The 22,548-nt window shown below is 41.4% G+C and overlaps 1 protein-coding gene across 4 annotated transcripts in view; it reads right to left on the reverse strand.

Annotated features, from left to right (window-relative positions):
- The window catches only part of LOC138755096 (suppressor of cytokine signaling 6), a 63,481-nt gene extending 41,292 nt beyond the window's left edge, over positions 1-22,189 (reverse strand). For all 4 annotated transcript variants that reach the window (XM_069920386.1, XM_069920388.1, XM_069920389.1 and 1 more), the window contains exon 1: positions 21,964-22,189. The gene's annotated coding sequence lies outside the window, so the exon portion shown is untranslated. The remainder of the gene's footprint in view (positions 1-21,963) is intronic.
- Positions 22,190-22,548: the final 359 nt, after the last annotated feature.

The raw sequence follows: 22,548 nt of genomic DNA on the forward strand, positions 1-22,548 counted from the left end.
AAGCAAAAAAAAACCAACAAGACAATTGTTCTGGAACTAGTTTCAAAACGTATGCGGGCTGAAGGCTAAGTGAGGTACTTGGGTGGCATATGCTCGTGGGCTGGGAGGGCCTGTTACCATGCTGCATGTGAAAACTAAATTCAAGCATATTTTAGATTGTTTAGTCAAGCACCTGCGATCAATTACAGTAAAAATTTTGCTGCAAACCAGTTACTAGGAAGATGAATGGTTAACCTTCACTGTACATTACAGACAATTGCACAGAAACACGACAAGGTCACAAGATTGCTCCTTCAGCTGGAAAACACGGGAACTCAGTCAGCTGTGAATGGTCATAACCAGCCCATCTCACCAATTCTCAGTCAGCTGTGAATGGTCATAACCAGTCCATCTCACCAATTCTCAGTCAGCTGTGAATGGTCATAACCAGCCCATCTCACCAATTCTCAGTCAGCTGTGAATGGTCATAACCAGCCCATCTCACCAATTCTCAGTCAGCTGTGAATGGTCATAACCAGCCCATCTCACCAATTCTCAGTCAGCTGTGAATGGTCATAACCAGACCATCTCACCAATTCTCAGTCAGCTGTGAATGGTCATAACCAGCCCATCTCACCAATTCTCAGTCAGCTGTGAATGGTCATAACCAGCCCATCTCACCAATTCTCAGTCAGCTGTGAATGGTCATAACCAGCCCATCTCACCAATTCTCAGTCAGCTGTGAATGGTCATAACCAGCCCATCTCACCAATTCTCAGTCAGCTGTGAATGGTCATAACCAGCCCATCTCACCAATTCTCAGTCAGCGTTACAGGAGGGGGGACATTCCAGAAATTTTCACACCACTGGGTTAAAGTTCAGATCGTCAACTACATCACATTTCCTGAGTCATGCCCTAGTTCATTTTATCTCTAGGAGCAAAACAATTTGCATCTGAACAGCTTTCGCAATAAAGACAAATGGTAATAACACCTAATAAAAGGAGAGCAAAGCCAACTAGATTTTTTTGAACAACCATCTCACTTTGAGCACCACTCTTTTTTTTAAAGACAAGCAGCACGGTAATAGCCCCTTCTGGCCCGAATACCCCAATTAATCAGACAAACCCCTCCCCCCCATATGTTTTTGGAGGGTGGAATGAAACCAGAGCACTCAGAGGAATCCCATGCAGGTTAGGGGGAAGAACGTACAAACTTTTTACAGTCAGCGCTGGTTTCAAACCCGGGTCGCTGGCGCTGGAAATAGTGGTGGATTAACTGCTACGCTAACCATGCAGCCCTATCACAAATAAAGACAGAATAAAGACCACCAGAAATAAAGTTTACACTTGGGCTTTCATCTACAAAGGAACAGTCTCTGTCTGAACCAAGAGCAGCCACACATTTTGCTAAGTACCAATATTAACCACCAAATGAATGCAATATGGTCTTACTTCTCAGATAACATTCAGACCACGTAGTTGAGATTTAATGTACTGTGACACAATGTACAATTTTAAACTTGTTGCCCAAGTTATGAATTTTCCCAAAAGTGCTATTTTCCAGTGATAGGATAACTCAATGGATTGAGTCACCCGAGTAAACATGCTCAATCACATTCCTTTTTTTCCCCATTCATACATGATTTTGTGCTAAGAGCAGATATTCCTCATATTCACATCATAAATCAAATTAAGATTTCCCACACAACGCAAGTCACTCCTTAAGATTTGTTTTCCAGTAAGATGTGTTGATGTCACCCTATGAAAGTTAGACTTCGTTCTCAGCTCAGAACTCGATTCACAATTACAGTACTTTCTCAGTCACCAGATATTAAGCTGCAAGATGAAAGCACTGTTTAAAAAGGATGAAGGCAAAAGGCATGTTACGGTAACTGTAGTTGGGACATACCCCTCCATAAATCTTCATCCGCGAAGCCAAGCCAAAGAGAGAGAAAAGAAGAGTTGGGAAAAATGCTTGATGCTATGTGTCAACCATCCGGATAGAAATTGTTCCATTAAGCAGTCATTGGATGGATTCATAAATGGTATATTCTGCTTGACAAACTTTACTGCAGTTCTTTGAGAATGTAACAAGCACAGTGGATAGAGAGGAACAGATGGATGTTACATAGTTAGATTTCTAGAAGGCACTTGATAAGTTGCTACATAAAAGACATTCATAATATAAGGATGCATGGGATTGTTACAGTAGGAAGCAAGTTGGGATAAATGGGTGTTTCTCAGTAATAGAGAGGGTCAAGAACTTCAAATTCTTGGGTATTAACATCTCGGAGGATCTCTACATTGATGCAATCACAAAGAAGCCTTGCCAGAGGCTATACTTTGTGATGTGTCTGAGGAAGTTCAGTATGTCACCCAAGACTCTCGTAAACCTCTACAGGTGTACCGCGGAGAGAATTCTGGCTGGTTGCATCACTGCCTGATATGGAGGCACCAACTTTCAGGTCAAGAATAAACTCCAGCGGGTTGTTAACTCGGCCTGCAATGTCACAGGCACCAGACTTCACTCCATCAAGGACATCTACATAATAAAAAACAGTCTCTATCCTCAAGCACTCCCCACCGCCCAGGCCACTCTGCTACCATCGGGAAAAAGGTACAGGAGCCTAAAGACAAGCACTCAGCAGGACAAGAAGAGCTCTTCCCCGCTGGCATCAGATTGTGAATAATCTATGAACCAAAGACACTGCCTTATTTTTTGTGCACAATTAACTTTATTTTTTTTAATAGTGATATCGTAAGATGGCTCTCAGTAATGTATGTTTATAACGTAGCTTCACATTAAGTCACTGCATTTATAACAGCAGCTAAGAAAATCAAAAGTACTTGATGTTGACCATGTAAAAAGCAGAACAGCCAGTCAATACCCATTAACAGTATCAGGGTTATAGCTTTCAGTCTAAAAGCAGCCTGCAGTGCAATCGACCACAATAATAGTTCATGAACAGTTCAAAAGTCTCCAAATACAAATGATAAAATGAAGCTCAAAGTCTTGACTAAACTAATTTATTACCAGTGTTTGAAATTTTCTCAATGTAATGTAAAAGCAATAAAGAATCACAAAAATAGTTGCCTCATTCTCAGAGTTAAATTAAAAAAATATATTGCAGCAATGATGGAGGAAAACAGCAGCTTTGCCCCTTTCCTGAGGTGTCCAAATGCAACAGCAAAACTCCAAATAAGACATAGGCGCAGAAATAGACCATTCAGTCCATCAAGTCTGCCCAGCCATTTAATCACGAGTGATCTATTTTCCCACTCATGCCCATTGCCTACCCCTCTCCTCAAAACCTATGCTGTCCTGGCTCATCAATAACCCGTAATCTCTACCTTAAATGTATCCAATGACCTGGCCTCCACAATCTCCGACAGCAACAAATTCCACAGATTTACCACCCTCTGGCCAAATAAATTCCTCTTCAATCCTGGTTGTTCCCTCGTGTCCTATACTCTCCACCATAGGAAACATCCTTTCTACATCTACTCTCTCCATGCCTTTCAACATTCAAAATGATTCAATGAGACCCCCCCATAATTCTCCTAAGTTCCAAAGAGTACAGCCCAAGAGCTGTCAAAAGTTCGACATACCCTTTCATTCCCAGAATCATCCTTCTGATTGCTCCGATCCTTCTCCAATGTCAGCACATCCTTTCTTAAATGAGGATCCCAAAACTGCTCACAATGCTCCGTGAGATCTCACCAGTGCCTTATAAAGCCTCAGCATCACATCCCTGCTCTTATATTCTATTTCTCTTGAAATGAATGGTAGCGCTGCATTTGCCTTCTTCACCACAGACTCAATCTGGAAGTTTACCTTTTATCTGTCCTGCAAGAGGGCTCCCAGGTCCCTTTGCATCTGGGTTGTTTTCATTTTTTTCCCCCATTTAGAAAACAGACTGCACTTTTTTTTCTCCTAAAAGTGCATGACCATATATTTTCTGAAATTACATTTCATTTGCCACGTTTCTACTCAATTCCACTAATCGGTCTACGTCCTTCTGCAGGTAACCTGTTTCCTCAACGCTACCTGCTCCACCACCTACCTTCATAGGATCTGCAAACTTGGCCACAAAGCCATTGAGCCATTCATTCCATAATCCATACTATATAAAAAGAAGCAGATCCAACACTGTGGAATACCACAAGCAAATGGCAGGCAATCAGAATACAATTCCTGTATTCTAACCCTCTGCTAAACAATTAACCAATGCTATACCCATGCTAGTATGTTTCCTGTTATACCATGAGCTCTTATCTTGTTAAGAAGCCTCATGAGCAGCACCTTGTCAAAGGCCTTCTGAAAATCCAAATAAATAACATTCACTGATCTCTTTTATCTATCCAGCCTGCTTGTCACTTCTTCAAAGAACCCCAATTGGTTTGTCAAGCCAGATTTTCCCTTAGGAAACCATGCTGGCTTTGGCCTATCTTGTCACGTGCCTTCGCCTATTCCGTAACTACATCCTTGACAATCGACTCCAACATTTTCCCCACCACTGTCATCAGGCAAACCAGTGTATAATTTCCTTTAAGCTGCCTTCCTCCTTTCTTGAATACTGGATGACATCTGCAATTTTCCAGCTCAGTGCAACCATACCATAACCTAATGATTCCTGAAAGATCATTATCAAGGTCTTCACAATCTCTACCACACTCTTTCAGAACCCAAGGGTACAATCTATCTGTTCGGGAGATTTATCCACCCTCAGACCATTCAGATTTCTGAGCACCTTCTCCCTTTAAATAGTAACTGCATTCACTTCCCTTTCCAAATACCCTTCAATACCTGGCACATTATTGGTTGAGGATGGGAGGACCCCCCCCATCCCCCACCCAACACCAAATTTCTGGGGAAGACAAATTCCCAGAAATTTGGACCACAATGTGAAAGATTCAGGAGGTCCTGCAATCCCAGGAATTTCACCAGTTTCAAGTAGGGTCACCACTCGCCAGCATTGTGAAAAGGCCTAGTGATTAAGTATTTGAAGCAAGTGCAGGCAAAGAGTCATCAAGCGCTCCTCATAACATTAACTCTCTCATCCCTGGGATCATTCCCTTCTCTGGACGATCTCCAGCCCTAGTACATCCCTCCTTAGATATAGAGTCAAAAGTGCTAACAATATTCCAAATATGGTCAGACAGTCTTATAAAGCCTGCCAAACATTGAATGGGTTGAACAGAGTGGACAAGGAGATGTTTCCAGAAATGAGAGTCTTGGACAAGAGTGCCCAGCCTCAGAATAAAGGGAGATCCTTTAGAACAAAGATGAAGGGCATTTATTGCCACAGATAGCTGTGGAGGCCAAGTCATGGGGTCATTTTTAAAGCGGAGGTTAATAGGTTCTTGATTAGTAAGGGCATTAAAGTTTATGGGGAGAAGGCAGAAGAATGAGGTGGAGAGTTAAGAAACATTAACCATGATTCGAATTGTGGAGCAGACTCGATGGTCAAATGGTCCAATTCTGTTCACACGTCTTGTGACGAGAGCAGCAGTTGACTGTGATATGGACCGGGGATTTTCCAAGTAAAAGCCCTTCTTCCCCTCATGCATGTGCAACTTGCAGGATTGCAGCATGTATGATGATTGTCGTGCAGTGGCCTTGGTCAGAATAGGATTTACAATTGACAGTGCAGTCTTTAACCAATGAAAGACATGAATGTTTGAAGAGCATCACCTCAAACTGTACAAAACTAATGATCTACTGAACTCCAGAACTTCCTGCCCTCTAGTCCCAAGGCTTGTACTAACTATACCAGAACTTTCTTGATCCCATAACAAACCAACATCAGGTGTTCCTTCTCAGGACACCATCACCGACACTTATTATACTTGGCTAACATTTATTATCCTCAGACAATGTCATTTCCAGTCCCCAGACTTCCAAAGTAGATTATTAGTGAAGGCACGGCCAACATGTTCACCCTCCGACAAACTCTGAGACACAGGGAGGCAGTGTAAAAGTGCTTAGGAAAAGTTCTGTGCAAACGACCACTATAGAGGTAAGCATGCAATTTTTTTTTTTAATTATTTTATTTTTTTACAGAATTTTTCCTTTATTTGTTTGTAAAAATCATAACTGATTGTGAGACAGGAGAGATGGCTCCACTTCTTTTTTGCTCCCTATCAAAGGTTGGCAGGGTACATTGAGCAGCATCTCAAATCAGATTCAGGTCCCAATTTATTGTCAGAGTATATACATGACATCACATACAACCCTGAGATTCCTTTATTCCTGTGGGCCTGGCAGAATTACCACTAATTGGTAATTGGAATCAATTCAGCAGCTGCTGAGGCTGATTCTATCTCATCATCCATTTCAATGACTGAGAACCAGAACATGACCATCAGAAGAGAACTGGGTCAATAAAGACACTATTGGGTGGGGAATGTAGATTGGGAGGGGCTGGGATGGCCGTAGTGGGAGGGTGCAATTTTTTTTTTTAAAAATCCATTCTGCAGGTTACAACAGCCACAATCAAACCCATGATTTTTAATTGCTGCAATGGTTTGTTTTAGAATTTTTGTCATCAACCAAAGGCAGGCTTATTGGTCCACAGATTCTCATTTTTTTAAAAACCATCCTTTCTTTAATCGTGGTGTAACTTTGCTATCTTGGAATCAGTACATCACACTCACTCTCATTTCTGCACTAATGTCCTCCGCCCCAATTTAAATGAGTAAAGATTTAACTGCCAAATTAGATCTGAATTGACAGTTATAATGGTGGGAGATCTGGCAATTCACTTTGCTCAATGCCGTCTCTCGCCCCTTTCGTAGGTCCATTGACAACACACAGGCCTATCTCATCTGCATTTCCTTCCATCTTTTAGTTGTGACTCTGCTTCTCCAGGGGTATGCACAAAGGAAGTGACCTCAATTGCTTCTGCCCAATCCCAAGTCATCATCTAAATCGAGGTATATGTACTCACACTTGTTTACCCTCCAAAACGATGCTCCTCACATGCTACAATACTCATTTGAGTATTGAATAATAGCCAATATTTGAATGAGATGCAATTTATTTCAAATAATATTTGGGTAAAACAAAGCTATTGTGTGTTTCAAACTTATGGCTCCTCTTCAGTGATTCCATTCCTGCTAGATTACCTAATCTAAAATGATTCCAAAAACAGTTGGCAACTTGTTCTTCCCATCATTAACAAAGTCTACACCTTCATATATAACATCATCTGTCTCCACTTACCTTCTGCTGAAATTCACATTCGAGATCTTTTCACTCAGCAAGTGACCATTCAAAGGCCCTTGAAGATGATCTCCTCTTCTGCACACCATAAACTTAAACTCAACCAAATATTCTGCCACAATATCCTAATGTTCACTTCGTTGTTCAGTCTTCATGTTCAAAACAAAATTCTCCCTCTAGCGCTTAGCTCATGCCATGGTCCTGTCTGAAAACTTCTCAATCCCTACAAGTCCAGATGAATTCCAACCTCCTCCTATTGTTATGTCTTGCATACACCTGACCTTTCAAATTTGCTGACAGGTTTTTGCTCCGAACACTGCAATTCTTTTTTCATACTTTCCAATATTATCTCCTTCTACGTAACGTTCTTTAGAACCCAAAACTTGCTTCCTTAACTGAACTAATTATCACTGTAATAATTCATTGGAGGTGTCAAGTTTTCTTTATTACATTTGAAGCACCTTAAATTATTAGGCAGTCCAAATATGCGCCGCTTTCTCCAAACCTGTCACAAATAATTACATATACAGTATAATTAAAATAATATTACACTTTTTCTCACTACATTCATCTCATGTATTTAAAACTTTGGGCAGGGAAATAATTGGAGTTCTGGCTCCATGCAAGACATCTGGTAAAGGAGCTGTACCAGCAAGGATAATTGGAAAATTCTAGTGACAGTTAACATCTGCAGATGGAGGGGGGTGCAGAAATGTGCAAATAGTGAGCGGCTGATGAAACTCAGTAGGTCAGGCAGCATCGAAGGGTAAAAATGGTCGGTCAATATTTCGGAGGAATTATAAGGAGCATTAGGTTGGATAGTGATCACTCTATATTGTAAATGGTAATAGAGGCAAAGAAGAGACTGAAAAAATACAAAGCAAATTTAAATGTATTCTTATAATGACATCGGGAAAGCAACTCAAAGAATTAGCATGGTTAACCAAAAGAAAGCAGAAAATTGGAGTACATGTGTGTTTTTCTGGTTAGCCATCAGTGGTGAGCAGGGAGCCGCAGGGGTCGGTGCTGGGCCTACAACTGTTCATAGCATACATAAATGATCTGGAAGAGGGGACAGAGTGTAGTGAATCTAGATTTGCTGATGACACTAAATAGAGTGGAAAAAGAAATTGTGCAGAGGATATGGAGAGTCTGCAGAGAGATCTAGATAGGTTATGTGAGTGGGCAATGGTGTGCAGATGGAGTACAATGTTGGTAAATGTAAGGTTCTCCATTTTGGAAGGAAGAATGGAAGATCAGCATGTTATTTAAATGGCAAACGGCTGCAGCATGCTGTTGTGCAAAAGGATTTGAGAGTCCCTCCATTTTTACCCATTGATGCTGCCTGACCTACTGAGTTTCTCCATGAATCGCAAAGGGTTGGTTTGGAGGTGCAGCAAGGTATCAAGAAGGCAAATGGAATGTTGGACTTCATTGTGAGGAATTGAATTTAAGTGCAAGGAGGTTATGCTGCAACTGGTCAAAGTACTGAAGGCAGTTCTTAAGGAAGGCTTTGGAGGCAGTGCAGAGGAGGTTCACCAGGTTGATTTTGGCCTATGAGAAGAGATTGAGTTGCCTGGGACTGTACTCACTGGAATTTAGAAGAATGAGAAGGGGATCTTATAGAAACATTAAATTATGAAAGCCACTGATAAGACAGAAATTAGAAAGTTGTTTCTATTGGTGGGGGAACAACATAGCCTCAAGATTCAGGGTAGTAAATTTAGGACAGAGATGAGGAAAAACTGCTTTTCTCTGAGGATGGTGAACCTGTGGAATTCGTTGCCCACTGAAGCAGTGGAGGTGACCTCAGTAAACATATTTAAAACAAGTTTGGATAGATTTCTACATAGTAAGGGAATTAAGGAATATGGAGAAAAGGCAGGTAGATGGAGATGAGCCCATCATCAGATTAGCCATGATCTTATTGAATGGCGGAGCATGCTCAATGGGTTGAATGGCCTACTCCTGCTCCTATCTCTTATGTTCTTAATTAACATGAAATTCAGTCCTATGTTGCTTTATCACCCTCACAATTCAACAAAAGGAATAATACCAATGCATTTTCACTCCTATTATAGCAAAAGTTGCAAATACATAGCAATAAATTCAGCTAAAGTAGGTCATCAGACAAAATCTGTACTTCACAGTAAATATCTTTGAAATTCTGTGGTTCCTTCATTTTGGGTCTAACATAATTTTCACAATAAATCACTGATCATCATCCATAATGCCATTCCATTAAAACTCAGCACACAGAATATCTCTATTTCCTCGGAAAATAGGATGCTCTGGCTGCCTCGTCTCTTGCAGTTCAATTATGGTGGCTCTGGTGGCAAAAATTAGACATTCCCACCACTCTGGAAACCATTTTTTCCTCAGTTTGGCCATACGAACTCTATCAAAACATAGCAGTCATACATGTTCATCCCCAAATGTATAACATAATGACTTGACTCAAAGCCTACTTGGTGTGGGCTAGATAACAGAAACCACGGTTATGATTATAGCATACTGGTACATTTAGCAGGCAAGACGAAATCCGACATAGTCAATAACAGTAGTCATTTTTTTTTGTCCTGCCCAAATTATTAGGAAATCTTTCAGATTGTACTGCTCTATTTCAGTCATTCACGTTTCTGACATGCAAAACACCATTATGGTGAACATACTGCTGAAGGAAGGAATCTTCAAAAGCATGTTCAAAAAATAATTTGCAGATTGGTCAAGCCCATGGAGAAAGCATTGCAAAATTCTACTTCAAAAAATTGCCTCATTATTTTGGAGTAGATGATGAGGACGCAATACTTTAAAATTTAAAGGTGCCTTCACAGTTCCCCAATTGGATCAAGGTAAAAAGCCTCATACACAAGTTTCTTACTGGTATTAAGTGGGTGGTTTTAATCATGCGATGGTTAAGATCCACTTCTGTGATTTAAAAAAAAATTAAAGCATAAATATGAAAGCATTACTTCTACAGATTTCCTCTCCTTCTGTTAGACTTTCATTTTCCATTTTATTCTTTCAATTTCTTGAACTACGGCAGCTCACGTGACAGGGATACATTTACATCAGATACTACTAGGTCGTGAATTAAGAATGTTCATCCAGTCACAACAAAAAAAAAGCAATAAATGACCAAATGAAAATAGTATATGACCCAGAAATGACTGAATTCCTTTCTTTTGGTTTGGAAAGGATGGCTGAAGAAACTTTGCTACGGTGTATTCTGCTTGGCTCCATAAACAACAACCCTCGTATGTCAACAATAAGATGATGAATGCTTGAAGCAGGGATGAGGTGTGTATCACTCAGACGGTCTTGAAATGGACACCACTGAGGTTCCCAAAGGAATACAGGTGCAAAAGCACTCATCTTGGGAAGTACATTCCAGAATGCTAAAATCTGGGGCCTTTAATAGGGATTTGAGAAGTGAGCCTCTATTCACAGCAGTATATATGTAGCTAATCTAGTTGATCTTGTGGTTAATTTTGTTATCAGGATGTTGAAAGTGAAAAATTTCTGTGATAGTTTCAAGAAAGAGTGGGGTTGGGTTGTCCTCTTGTTGAGAGATGATCATCCTCCAAAAATTGCGGGAGGGCTGGAGGCAAATCACTGGACACTCAATGTCTCTGAAGGACTCTCTTTTGCTTCTCTTTCTCCTCTATTAGGGCACCAGGTAATGCATGCCATGACTTTTTGTTTGCCTTACGATAGGAAAGTTGAAGTATATCGTTTATTACATTTTTAATATGTTATTAAATGACAATAAAACGAACCTATGAGCCTTGAACCAACTATGACTTGACAGAAACTTTCCTTTGATCAACCAAAGGCTGAATGTGTTGCAGGCCAGTACAGTTTGCTTCATCATAAGAGAAATTTTGAATTGAGTTTATTTCTAAACCTGTCAGTAAACATCCCTTTCTCTTATCATTTTGTGACACAACAGATCACTGAAAAAAAGCAGCTTAAAACCCCAATCTGTGGGACACTTCAGTGTTGACCTCAAGCTGAGATACCCACATCTATCTTTATTTTATTTTAGATACAACACAAGTCATGAAGAATTTTCCTTCCAGTTAACATTAACTTCAATTTAACTCATGGTGCAAACTCAACTGAATGTTGCCTTGATGTTGAAAACAGTGGCACTCAGTTTACCCCAGGAATTCAGGTTATGCATTTATGTTCGGATCAAGAGTTCAGTCAGGAAGGATGGTGCGCTACAATTTTGAATGAGATCATTTTAAAGCTTTACCAATCTAGCAAAAAAATGTATTGCTAGTAGGTGGAAAGATACAAATATGATTGATATTAATAGATGGCATAATGAGATCAAATATTGTTTAATAATGGAAAAATTATGTATGTTTCGCATGATAATTATAATTTTTTTTATTAATAAGTGGCTGTTATATTCAGAATATTTACATTTCAATTTATATTGATTAGATTTTAATATGCATATTTAACTTTTTTTTAAAATATCCTTTCTTTTTTCTTTTTTTATGGCTCTCCTTAGGAGAGTTGGCTGAAGGGGGGGGGGGGTTTCTCTCTTTTCTTTTTTTTATATATATATAAAAAAAGGTTCATGTCCATGTTTAATTGCTGTATATGTCATATATTATTTGTTTTGTGAACGAATAAATAAAGTTTAAAAAAAAGCTTTACCAATCTCTTAGCAATTGCTGAATTGGCTCAGGGGAAGACAACACGTCCAATAAAAGGCAAATGAACCCATGAGAGAAATGTTGTGGTTGATAGAAGCTATTTACATAAGAACATAAAAATTGGAGCAGAAGTAGGTCATCTAGCCCATCAAGCCGAAATCCTAAATCTACTACTGCACTAAATCTACTATGAATCTTTACGCTATGTCCACTAGTTCTGGTCACCCTACCAATGGAAATTGCCCACTTACTTAACTTGCAGACTCTCCGTATCCTCTGCACAATTTGCTTTTCCACTCAATTTAGCGTCATCAGCAAACTTAGATACATTACACTCTGTCTCCTCTTCCCGATTGTTTATGCACATTTGTTGGCTCAGTACTGACCCGTGGTGCACCACTCACCACCGATTGCCAACCAGAAAAACACCCCTGTACCCTAACTCTCTGCTTTCTATTGGTTAACCAATCCTCAATCCATGCTAATGAGCTCTGCTCATCTTTATCTTCAGTCCATTCTTTTATGGAACCTTTATCAAACGCTTTCTGGAAATCCAGGTAAACAACGTTCATCTGCTCCCCTCTATCTACTGCGCTCGTTAAATCCTCAAAGAATTCCAGTAAGTTTGTCAAACAGGACCTGCTTTTGCTGAATCCCATGTTGCGTCTGCCTGATGGATCCATTTCACTCCATGTGCCTCGCTATTTCATCTTTAATGATAGATTCAAGGATTTTTCCAACTGCAGATGTTGAACTAACTGGCCTATAGTCCCCTGCCTTTTGCCTACACCCTTTTGTTTTGAATAGTGGCATGACCTTCACTGTCTTCCAATCCATTAGGACCTGCCCATAGAATGTTGGTCAATTACATAATGCCTATTAATTAACAAATAGGGTCATCAGAAGGCTGAAACAGCAACCACTGCATCACCTTAAAAATAGCCTTCTGTAATATTTAATTAATAATAGTCATCCTTCATGTCTCCAAGGGAGACTTTGACAAATTATGTGCAATATAGTATTCAAAATTGAACAGAGGCAACTCATCTGTTTTCTCAATCTCAAAGCAGCTGGAATTTAAATTAAAATTTTTAAAACTTAAAATTTAAATTTAAACTTCCATTTTTAATGATCATAATGGATGATGCCTCCATGAGATTTATAAATAACCTGGACCCTGAGTCTGCCTATTAAGCAATGCAAGAGCAAAGCTGCATTTTTACTTGAAGTACCTCTGCCTGTACTTCTCAGAATTTCCCACTGGTTGCTGCATTTCTTCAAAGTCCATCATCAGTATCACTTGGAGCCAGCTGGCAAAACATACAAACCATGAAGCCTGAACCCCTCAATGTTCACCAGTTCCTTGATTACCGTAAATATTTATGTACAATGTGTTTCGTGTATAATGCAACCCCCCCCCCCACCTTTTTTTTGAGGGGGAAAAGGGAGAATAATTTTACGCCGTGTATAATACGACCTCCCTTTTTATTGGTCCAAAATCAGCCATCATGGAAGTGCCACTTTGACAGGTTGTGGAAGAAAAGTGGCGTGTGCTGAATGAACTTACAAAATTTTCATAGTAAACATAATTTATTGTTCAAAATATAAAAGAAAAACATTATTTATTTTAAAATCGATCAAAATCAGACTCATCGTCATCAGGTGCTCCAAAAAGCACATCCCATTCTTCTCTGTTGATCTTCCCATCCGTGTCCCAGCCTGTTGTGCCTGTTATTTCACATTCAGATTCATGTTCATAGTCTGAAGTAGTGATGGTACTTGCATCAGCCCCTAAATCATCTTCAGTCCCCTCCATTTTGTTGCTGATTCCGGTCTTTAAAAAAACTCAGAGAGACCATATTACTTGGAAGTGAATCCCAGGCCCGCTTCACCCATGAAACAACAGTGGATAGGTCTGGTTTCTTGAGATTTCCCCCTGCTGTTTTCTCCACTTGGTCTGAGGCCATCCAGGAAATCCAATCTTTTCTAACATGGTCCTTAAATGGCTTATTAAGCACGACATCAAGGGGTTGCAGTACACATTAAGTCACCAGGAATAATAGCTCGGAGTGTCTTGAATCACTTAAGCTGCTTCTTTACCATTTCTGTCAGATGGGCTTGAAACTGGTCCCACACTAACATAGACGGTTTCTTTAAAAGAGATCTCGGTCTTCTATTCCACACCTTCTTCAACCACAGTTTGACACCCTCTTCATCCATCCACCCTTTGGGATGGCAGAGTACAAGAACGCCTGGTGGGAACTTTTCTCCTTTTGCGATGGTCTTATGCTTAAAGATCACCATTGGCCGTAACTTGGACCCATCAGCTAAGCAGCACAAAACGACGGTGAAATGGGTCCTTTCATGACCTGTCGTCCTTACATAAACCGTCTTACTACCCACTTCGTCACTAGTTCTGTAACCAGGCATATCAAAACACAAGGGAATTTCATCCATATTGCAGATATTATTCATATCAAAGTCATGCTCCGTCCTTAACTTAATCACAAAATTGTGAAAACTAACTATCTTGTCATTTAAGTCACTGGGAAGTTTCTGTGATATCTTGGTTCTCTGTCGCGTGGCCAGGGAGTGCCTCTTCATAAACCTCTTTTGGACACCTTGAATGTGCCACTCACTCCATATTTGCGATCTTTCTGCAGTTTCCTAGCTTGAAGTTGGATATGGAAACAGGTGACAATGTAGCTATCTTTTCTCCACCTTTCTACCCAGTCAACCAGTGCCTTCTCCAGATCTGGATACAGAGCCTGCTTTCCCCTACGAGCACGTTTGGCCGAGGGCAACTCGGCCATCTCTGATTTCTGCTTCCTCCAAAGCCTGACGTTATTCTCAGCAACGCCGAATTCTCTGGAGGCTGCAGTTGTTATTGCTTTCAGCTTAAATGATGCAGCATAAGCACTGCGTTTTCTCTTCGTTCCAAGAGAATACATCATGGATAGAAATTTCTTCTTTCTTTGGCTTGGCTTCGCAGACGAAGATTTATGGAGGGGGTAAAAAGTCCACGTCAGCTGCAGGCTCGTTTGTGGCTGACAAGTCCGATGCGGGACAGGCAGACACGGGTGCAGCGGTTGCAGGTGAAAATTGGTTGGTTGGGGTTGGGTGTTGGGTTTTTCCTCCTTTGTCCTTTGTCAGTGAGGTGGGCTCTGCGGTCTTCTTCAAAGGAGGTTGCTGCCCGCCAAACTGTGAGGCGCCAAGATGCACGGTTTGAGGCGTTATCAGCCCACTGGCGGTGGTCAATGTGGCAGGCACCAAGAGATTTCTTTAGGCAGTCCTTGTACCTTTTCTTTGGTGCACCTCTGTCACGGTGGCCAGTGGAGAGCTCGCCATTAGAACTACAGCAAAATACGTGTACCTAGAATAACTGTTATTTTCCCGTTTAACATCTGTTTATATAAGCGAGCAAATTGGTGTCTTTTTTAAAAAAAATCTTGGTTTCATGTGACCATGTACCACCAACGTAAACAAAATCACATGGTAAATCAATCTTACTTATCGTTAAACCTGGCAATTTTAAAAAATTTTTTACTCCCATGTATAATGCGACACCTCCCCCCCACCCCCCCCCAAATTTGAGCTCAAGTTTTGGAACAAAGTCTTTTGCATTAGACTCAAATATTAACGGTAGTTATTTCCCAGAGAAGCATGGCCAAAGCTTGCACTAAACTCCACAATCAAAGTACATTTTGTTTCGATTGTTCATTTCAAGGAAATTATACCAGGTCACGAGCAACAGGATCAATGCTTGTCCTATCCAAGATACAGTGCACTTGATCCACCACTTAAAAAAGATGACGAACTTGCAGGAAAATAGCTGAACTAACTGCAACACTATCCATTAAAGCCAACTCATCAAGCAAGTTAAGTAGTTAAGAGTTGCAGTGCGAGTTGCACATCTCAAGTACTGGCCAATACAAGCTGCTCTGCAATTTGCTTTCCACAACTGGAGAAGTTAGTAAACATAGCCAAATCTATCACAGGTTCCAAACTCCCATCCATTGAGGTGATCCATGTGAGATACTGCATCAAGGCAGCCAACAGCATACATGACGCCTATCATCCTGGTCACAACTTCTTCTCACTGTTACCTTCAAGCAGAAGTACAGAAGCCTGAAAACCAGCACCTCAAGGTTCAGAACAGTTTCTTTCAAAGATCTATCAGACTCTTGAACTCTTGTTATACGAATCAGGGAGTGCTCCGACACAACTCAGTCTCTTTTTTCCCCCAATGGAATAATTGAATATTATCCACCATTTGTATTTATTCTCTCTTGTTAATTCAATTGTATTCCGTTGCAGTTATTTTTTTTAAACCAAGTACCCATTCAGTTGTACAATATGTATGATGATAAATTCATTATCATTTTCACCTTTAGCCTTCGAGTAGCATAAAACTAAAAGTGGATTAGCTAGTTACCTCCATAGCTAACATATTCAAGAAGACATAGCCTGTTGGTGAAGTGAAGTTGACTGATGCAAATCCCCCTGACAGATAGCCAATAAATACCATCATAAGGTAGAATACCTTTTACCAATGGAAAATGAAAGAACTCCAAAGGTACTTTACCTTCAGTGTAATCTTTCATTGGTTAATGTTTTGGGTTTCGTATCCCTGACCACCAGATGCAGGCAAGTTAAGAGGCTTCATCCTCTTCTGAAGGTACAGTGGCCTTACTTTTAACATCTCATCTGAAAGGCAGCAATTTTATAAGTGTGGCATTTCCTCAGAAACTAGCAGCAGTAATTGGCCAAGTGCATAGAAATACACTATGGTCTTGTATTTTTAAGGCATCTTTCCTGTGAAATGTGCTCACCTCCAAAGCACATATTATTGTCAGTTTAGGTGCAGCAGCAAGCATGCAATTGCTGTAAAGTCGTCACTTCATATTGCATTTCTCTCTCTTTTCACCAACTACTCAGTATTTACAAAACTTTCCTGAGGCAATGTGCTGAGTACCCAGAAATAACCTTGGTACAGGATACGGCACAGTTTTCTGTGCCATCCTTTCAAATATAAACGCTAGTTAAGTCTCCCCAGTTATAGGGGCACGTACTTGAATTAAAAATTTTAATTTTGAGATACAGCACATCAACAGGCCCTTCCATAACAACCAATTACATCTCTGTGCAATTGAGCTACTAACCGCATACATCTTTGGAACATAGGAGGAAACCAGAGCACCTGATCACAGGCAGAACATACAAACTCATTACAGACAGCTGTAGATTCAAATCCAGGTCGCTGACGCTGTGATGGCATTGTGCTAACCTCTATGTTAACCATGCCAGCCTTCTTGGAATACAAACAAACTTTAGTGGATCAATCTCCTGACTTGTGAATTGAACTGTTTTATTGTAACACACACTCAAATTGAGTAAAATACTCCACTCTTTTTATGCTATCCAGACAAATGCAGGTAGCGTAACAATGACAACTAAAAAAGACGACAGTCCAGAGGGAGTAGTATTGCAATTCTAAATACTTCAGGGAATAGAAAAAAGGTATAGAACAGTTAAAAAAGCTTGCGAGGGCATCACCATTTGCCAGTGTGAGATCCATTCAAGAATCTACTAAGAGCAGGAAGAAACTGTCCTCGAATCTGGATTTCCATGTTTACAAGCATGTGTGTCTCCTGCCTGAAGGAAGGGGGAGAATAAGTATGATTGAAGTGGGAGAAGCTCTTTAATTTGCTCGCAGCTCTCCCGAGACAAGGGAAAGTATAGATGGAGGCTGGTTTTTGTGATGGCTTGAAATGCATTTCCCACTATTTGCAGTTTGGCAGGACTGGCATCAAACAGACCATGGCTAGAAAACTAATGTGACTGGTATAATGCAGTGCTGCTAGTTAAGGGAAAATACATTTAGTTTAATGCTGCTGCTCTTTTTTTTAATTTAAACTTTAAATTTAATTTAGACATACAGCACAGTAACAGGGCCTTTCAGCCCAAGAGCCTCCCAATTGACCTACAAGCCCTGGTACGTTTTTGAATTGTGGAAGGAAACCAGACCCCCGAGGAAAACCCACACAGACACAGGAAGAATGTAAAAACTCCTTACCGACAGAATGGGATTGTGATCGTTGGTGCTGTAACAGCATTGCACTAACCACAACGCTAACCGTGCCACCCCACTCTCAGACTCTCATGTACTGATATTTGTTAATTGCCTCATGAGATTAACACCATTAAAATTGGCTCCTTTTCCACAAATGATTCAAAAGTCCCATGAAAGTCTGGGTCAAGAATAAGACAACTGGATTTCATTGTCAAGAATCAATCCAGTGAACTCCATAATGTTTGGGACAAAGACACACTTATCCTTTATTTGTCCCTGTCTCCACAATTTTTGTGTTGTTTTAAATTTGTAATCAAACAATTCACATGTGATTAAAGTGCAAATTTCAGATTTTATTCAAGGTTATTTGTATACATTTTAGTTTAACCATATAGAAATTACAGAACTTTTTATACATAGCTCCCCTCATTTCAGTGCACCATAATATTTGGGACATAGCAAAGGTATGTATATTAAAGATGTCCTGTTTAGCACTTTGTTGCACCTCCCTTCCCTTGCATGCAATGACTGCTTGAAGTCTGTGATTTATAGACATTACCAGGTGCTGAGTATCTTCTCTGGTGATGCTCTGCCAGGCCTCTACTGCACCCATCTTCAGCTCCTGATTGTTTGGGGGCTTGCGCCCTTAATTTTTTTCTTCAGCATTTGGAAGGCATTCTCAATTGGATTTAGATTGGATGACTGACATAGCCATTCAAAACTTTTCCAGTCTTTAGTTATGAAAAACTCCTTATTTGCTTTAGCAGTATATTTGGGATCACTGCCTTGCTGTAGGATGAAGCGCTGGCCAATGAGTTTGGAGGGATTTGCTTAAACTTGAGCAGATGTTTCTATACACCTCAGAATTAATTTTGCTCCTGCCATCAGCAGTTAAGTCATCAAGGCGCCTGCACCTATGGGAGCCATACATGCCCCCCAGGCAATAACCCCCCCACCATGTTTCACCGATGAGGTGGTATGCTTTGAACAGTTTCTTTACACCTCCACACTTTGCTCTTGCCCTCACTCTGATATAGATTAAGCTTGGACTCATCTGTCCACAAGACCATTTTCCAGAATTCTGCAGGGTCTTTTAAATACTTCTTGGCCAACTATAATCTGGCCATCCTGTTTCTGTGGCTGACTAGTGGTTTGCATCTTGCAGTGTAGTGTCTGTATTTCTGTTCATGAAGTCTTCTGCAGACAGTCACACCAGCCTCCTGAGGCTCTTTCTTCTTAATGATGTTCCACAGTTGATTTTGATGATCCTAACGTTTGAGTGATGTCTCTTACTGTTTTATTCTTATTTTTCAGCCTTATTATGGCTTCTTTGACTTTCATTGGCAGAATTATGGTCCTCTTGTTCAAAAATGGCAACTGCAGGCTCCAAAGGTGAATTTTTTAAAAGTGCTGTAATTTCGACATGGTCAAACCAAACTGCACACAAATACCCTTTAATAAAATCTGAAATAGGCACTTCAATTACATGTGAATTGTTTGATTACAAACTTAAAACTGGAGCACAGGGACAAATAAAGGAAAAAAAAAGTCTTTGTCCCAAATGTAACTAGTACAATGCATTGCTAAATGAGGGAAATTACATTTAATTTAATGTGGCTGCTCTTTCATGTCAGACTCTCAAGAATGATATTTGTCAACTGCCTTGCGACACTAAAACCCTTAAAACTGGCTCCTTTTCCCCAAAGAATTCAAAAGTCTGGGTCAAGAATGAGAAAGCAAGATTTCATGGTTAAGAATCAATCCAGGGAAAAGAAACCAAAGAATCACCTCTGCAAAAAAAGCACATTCATGATTAATCTTTTCTGGCGTGCTAAAAATAACACAGATAAAACACGTTAAAATGCCACAGACAAACTGCACTTAAGCCGAAGACTGATACATTTTCACAATCAAAGCAGAGACTAATTCTTTCAGGGAGGAAAGAAAAAGTCTTCTTGAGTTTTCCTTTCAAAATATGGAACAATTTTTTGACTGACAGTATGAACATCTACTATCATCTACCAGTAGGAAAGGCAATAAGAATTCCTCCTCCACAGAAAATAAGCATATATGAATACTAGTAATCTGAAATAGCTTGACGAAGGGTCTTTGATCTGAAATATTAACTTGATTTATTTTTCGTTCTGCAGATTCTTTCTGCCCCACTGAGTGTTTCCACCATTTTCTCTTCATATTCCTGCGTAGTGGTCATAATGTTTGCTATTATGCAGACATTTTTAACATGACTGTATCTGCTATGGTTATTGGGTTTACATAATTAATGGTTATCCAAATTAAAAATGATACAAATTGAAAGAAATGTTGATAGGCTAACTTCAGCTGACATCCATACCTGATCCATTCTTGTTTCTTTACATTGTTGAGGGGGGGGGGAATATAGCAGATAGCAGTTGCCTTAAGCCTCTTTAAGATGTGATTATCAACTTCAAAAAATAAGGTTGTTTTCTAGCTCGCTTAAGCAAAACACATTCCCAACAAATGATTATACAACATCTAACTAAAATACACTACCTTGTTATTTCACTAAATACTGTTTCGTTGATATTAAATGTGGAAGAACACAATCAAAACTCAATTTTCAAATAGCCCAACCTTAAAATGACACACGAGGACAACCCAGAGTTTGCCTGTCTACTCAAACATTTCTTTGCCTCCAACCTTGTACAACAAACGACCACCAATCAGGTTACCAATTTGTAACCAGGAAGGGTCCAAAATGCTTGGTTCTCATTTTAAAGAAACATGACCCAATCAAAATAGCTGCAATTTTTTAAAAAATGGTCTCATGAAAAATGCAGATGAGGAACATTAAACACAACAAAACAAACTTTTGCTCTTTGCCCAAGTCACAGCTTAAAACAGAAACAACCAGAGAGAAGTCTGACTTGATTTCTGCAAAGCTTTATCTGACACAATTTGGCAGGGGCACAGTTTTAGGATCCAAGTCATTTTTATCAGGACTGGAAAGAGGGTGGAGGGAGAGAAGATAAAGGGATTTCAAAATGCATATTCAAGAACAAATTAATTTTCTGTCAACAGTACTCTGGGAATACTTCAAAACTTAATTTAGGAATGCACTCAACTACCAATATACATTGAGATTCAGACAGTTGTTGCAGTCCGTAAGGTTCAAGATTATTTTTCTTGAGACAAGTCAAGTTCTTTTTACAAAGACTGCAACAAGAACCAAGTTATTCAGTGGAGTTTCTTCCCCCTCTTTTTTTAAAAACATTCCTTCAGGACCCACGCACAGCTGCAATATTTGGCACTTGGTCCCAGAATAAATTTGACACAAAAACTCCCCCCACCCCCCTCCCCACACACACATCCTCTCCCTCTCCTGGGTTTGGTGCCCTCTTCCCTTCCACCGCCTCCTCTCCCTGGGGTCGCTGTTCTCTTGGCCCCCACCCCACATTCCCTGTCCCCATCCCAGGATCGGCACCCCACACCCGGATCAGTCCCCTTTTCACCCCTGTCCCCACCACCTCTCCCTGAGGCTCAGTCCCCTCTTCCCCTTCTCTTCCAAGGGTTGAGTCCCTCTCTCCCCCAACCCAGGGTTGATCCCTCCCAACCCCCTCCTCAGGGTCGATCCTTCTAGCCCACCCCCCTCCTCGGGGTCAATCCCCCTTCCCTCCCCTCCTCGTAGTCGATCCCCTCTACTCCCCCCCACCTTAGGGGTCGATCCCCTCTCGCCCCATCCTCGGCGTTGATTCCCTCGAATCCCCCCCCCCCCACGAGGTCGGTTCCCTCGATCTATCCCCTCTCCCTTCCCCCCCCCCCCCTCCCTCGGGGTCGATCCCCTCTCCAGTCCTGGCTCCCGTGGCCGGTCTCGGACCATCCCCCACCCCCAACCCCACCCCGGCCCCCTTCCCCGTCCGCGGACCAGGCCCGCGCCTCCGAAGACGAATTGAGCGGCAGGCCTACGCGGAGGCCCGGCCTCGCCAGGTCGGTGACCCAGCCTCGGCGCTCCCACACCCGCTGACTCCCTTACCTCGTCTCAGCCGCACAGGCTCGGCTACGCCATCTCCTCGGTCCGGGAGGGACGGAGACAGGCCGGGCCGGCCTGGTCCGAGACACCCGGGCACACGCAGCCCAGCAGCCAGAGCTGCAACCGAGTCCGAACCGCCGGCCGAGTCCTCCCTGCAGCTGCCTGCCTGTCACTCACTCCCTCCCTCCCTCCCACACACACACCTCTCCTCTCCTCTCCCCAATTCTCCAGCTCAACCTCGCAGAGACATTCTCCCTCCCCCACTTCCCCTCCCTCTCCCTCCTCACCTCCTCCCTCCCCACCCACACCTACCTCTTTCCTCCCCTCCCCAATTCTCTGGCTCAACCTCCCAGAGACATTCCCTTCCCCTCTCTCTCTACTTCCTCCCTCTTCCCCTCTCTACCTCCTCCCTCTTCCCCTCACCTACCTCTTCCCTTCACTCTACCTCCTCCCTCCCTCCCCACCCACACCTACCTCGCCCCTCCGCAATTCTCTGGCTCAACATCCCAGAGACATTCTACCTCCTCCCCCCCTCTCCTCCCTCTCTCTCCCTGCCCTTCCCCCTCCCCTCCTTCTCTCTCCCTGCCC

The sequence above is a fragment of the Narcine bancroftii genome, chromosome 2 (genome assembly GCF_036971445.1).
Source record: "Narcine bancroftii isolate sNarBan1 chromosome 2, sNarBan1.hap1, whole genome shotgun sequence".
Classification (NCBI taxonomy): Eukaryota; Metazoa; Chordata; class Chondrichthyes; order Torpediniformes; family Narcinidae; genus Narcine; species Narcine bancroftii.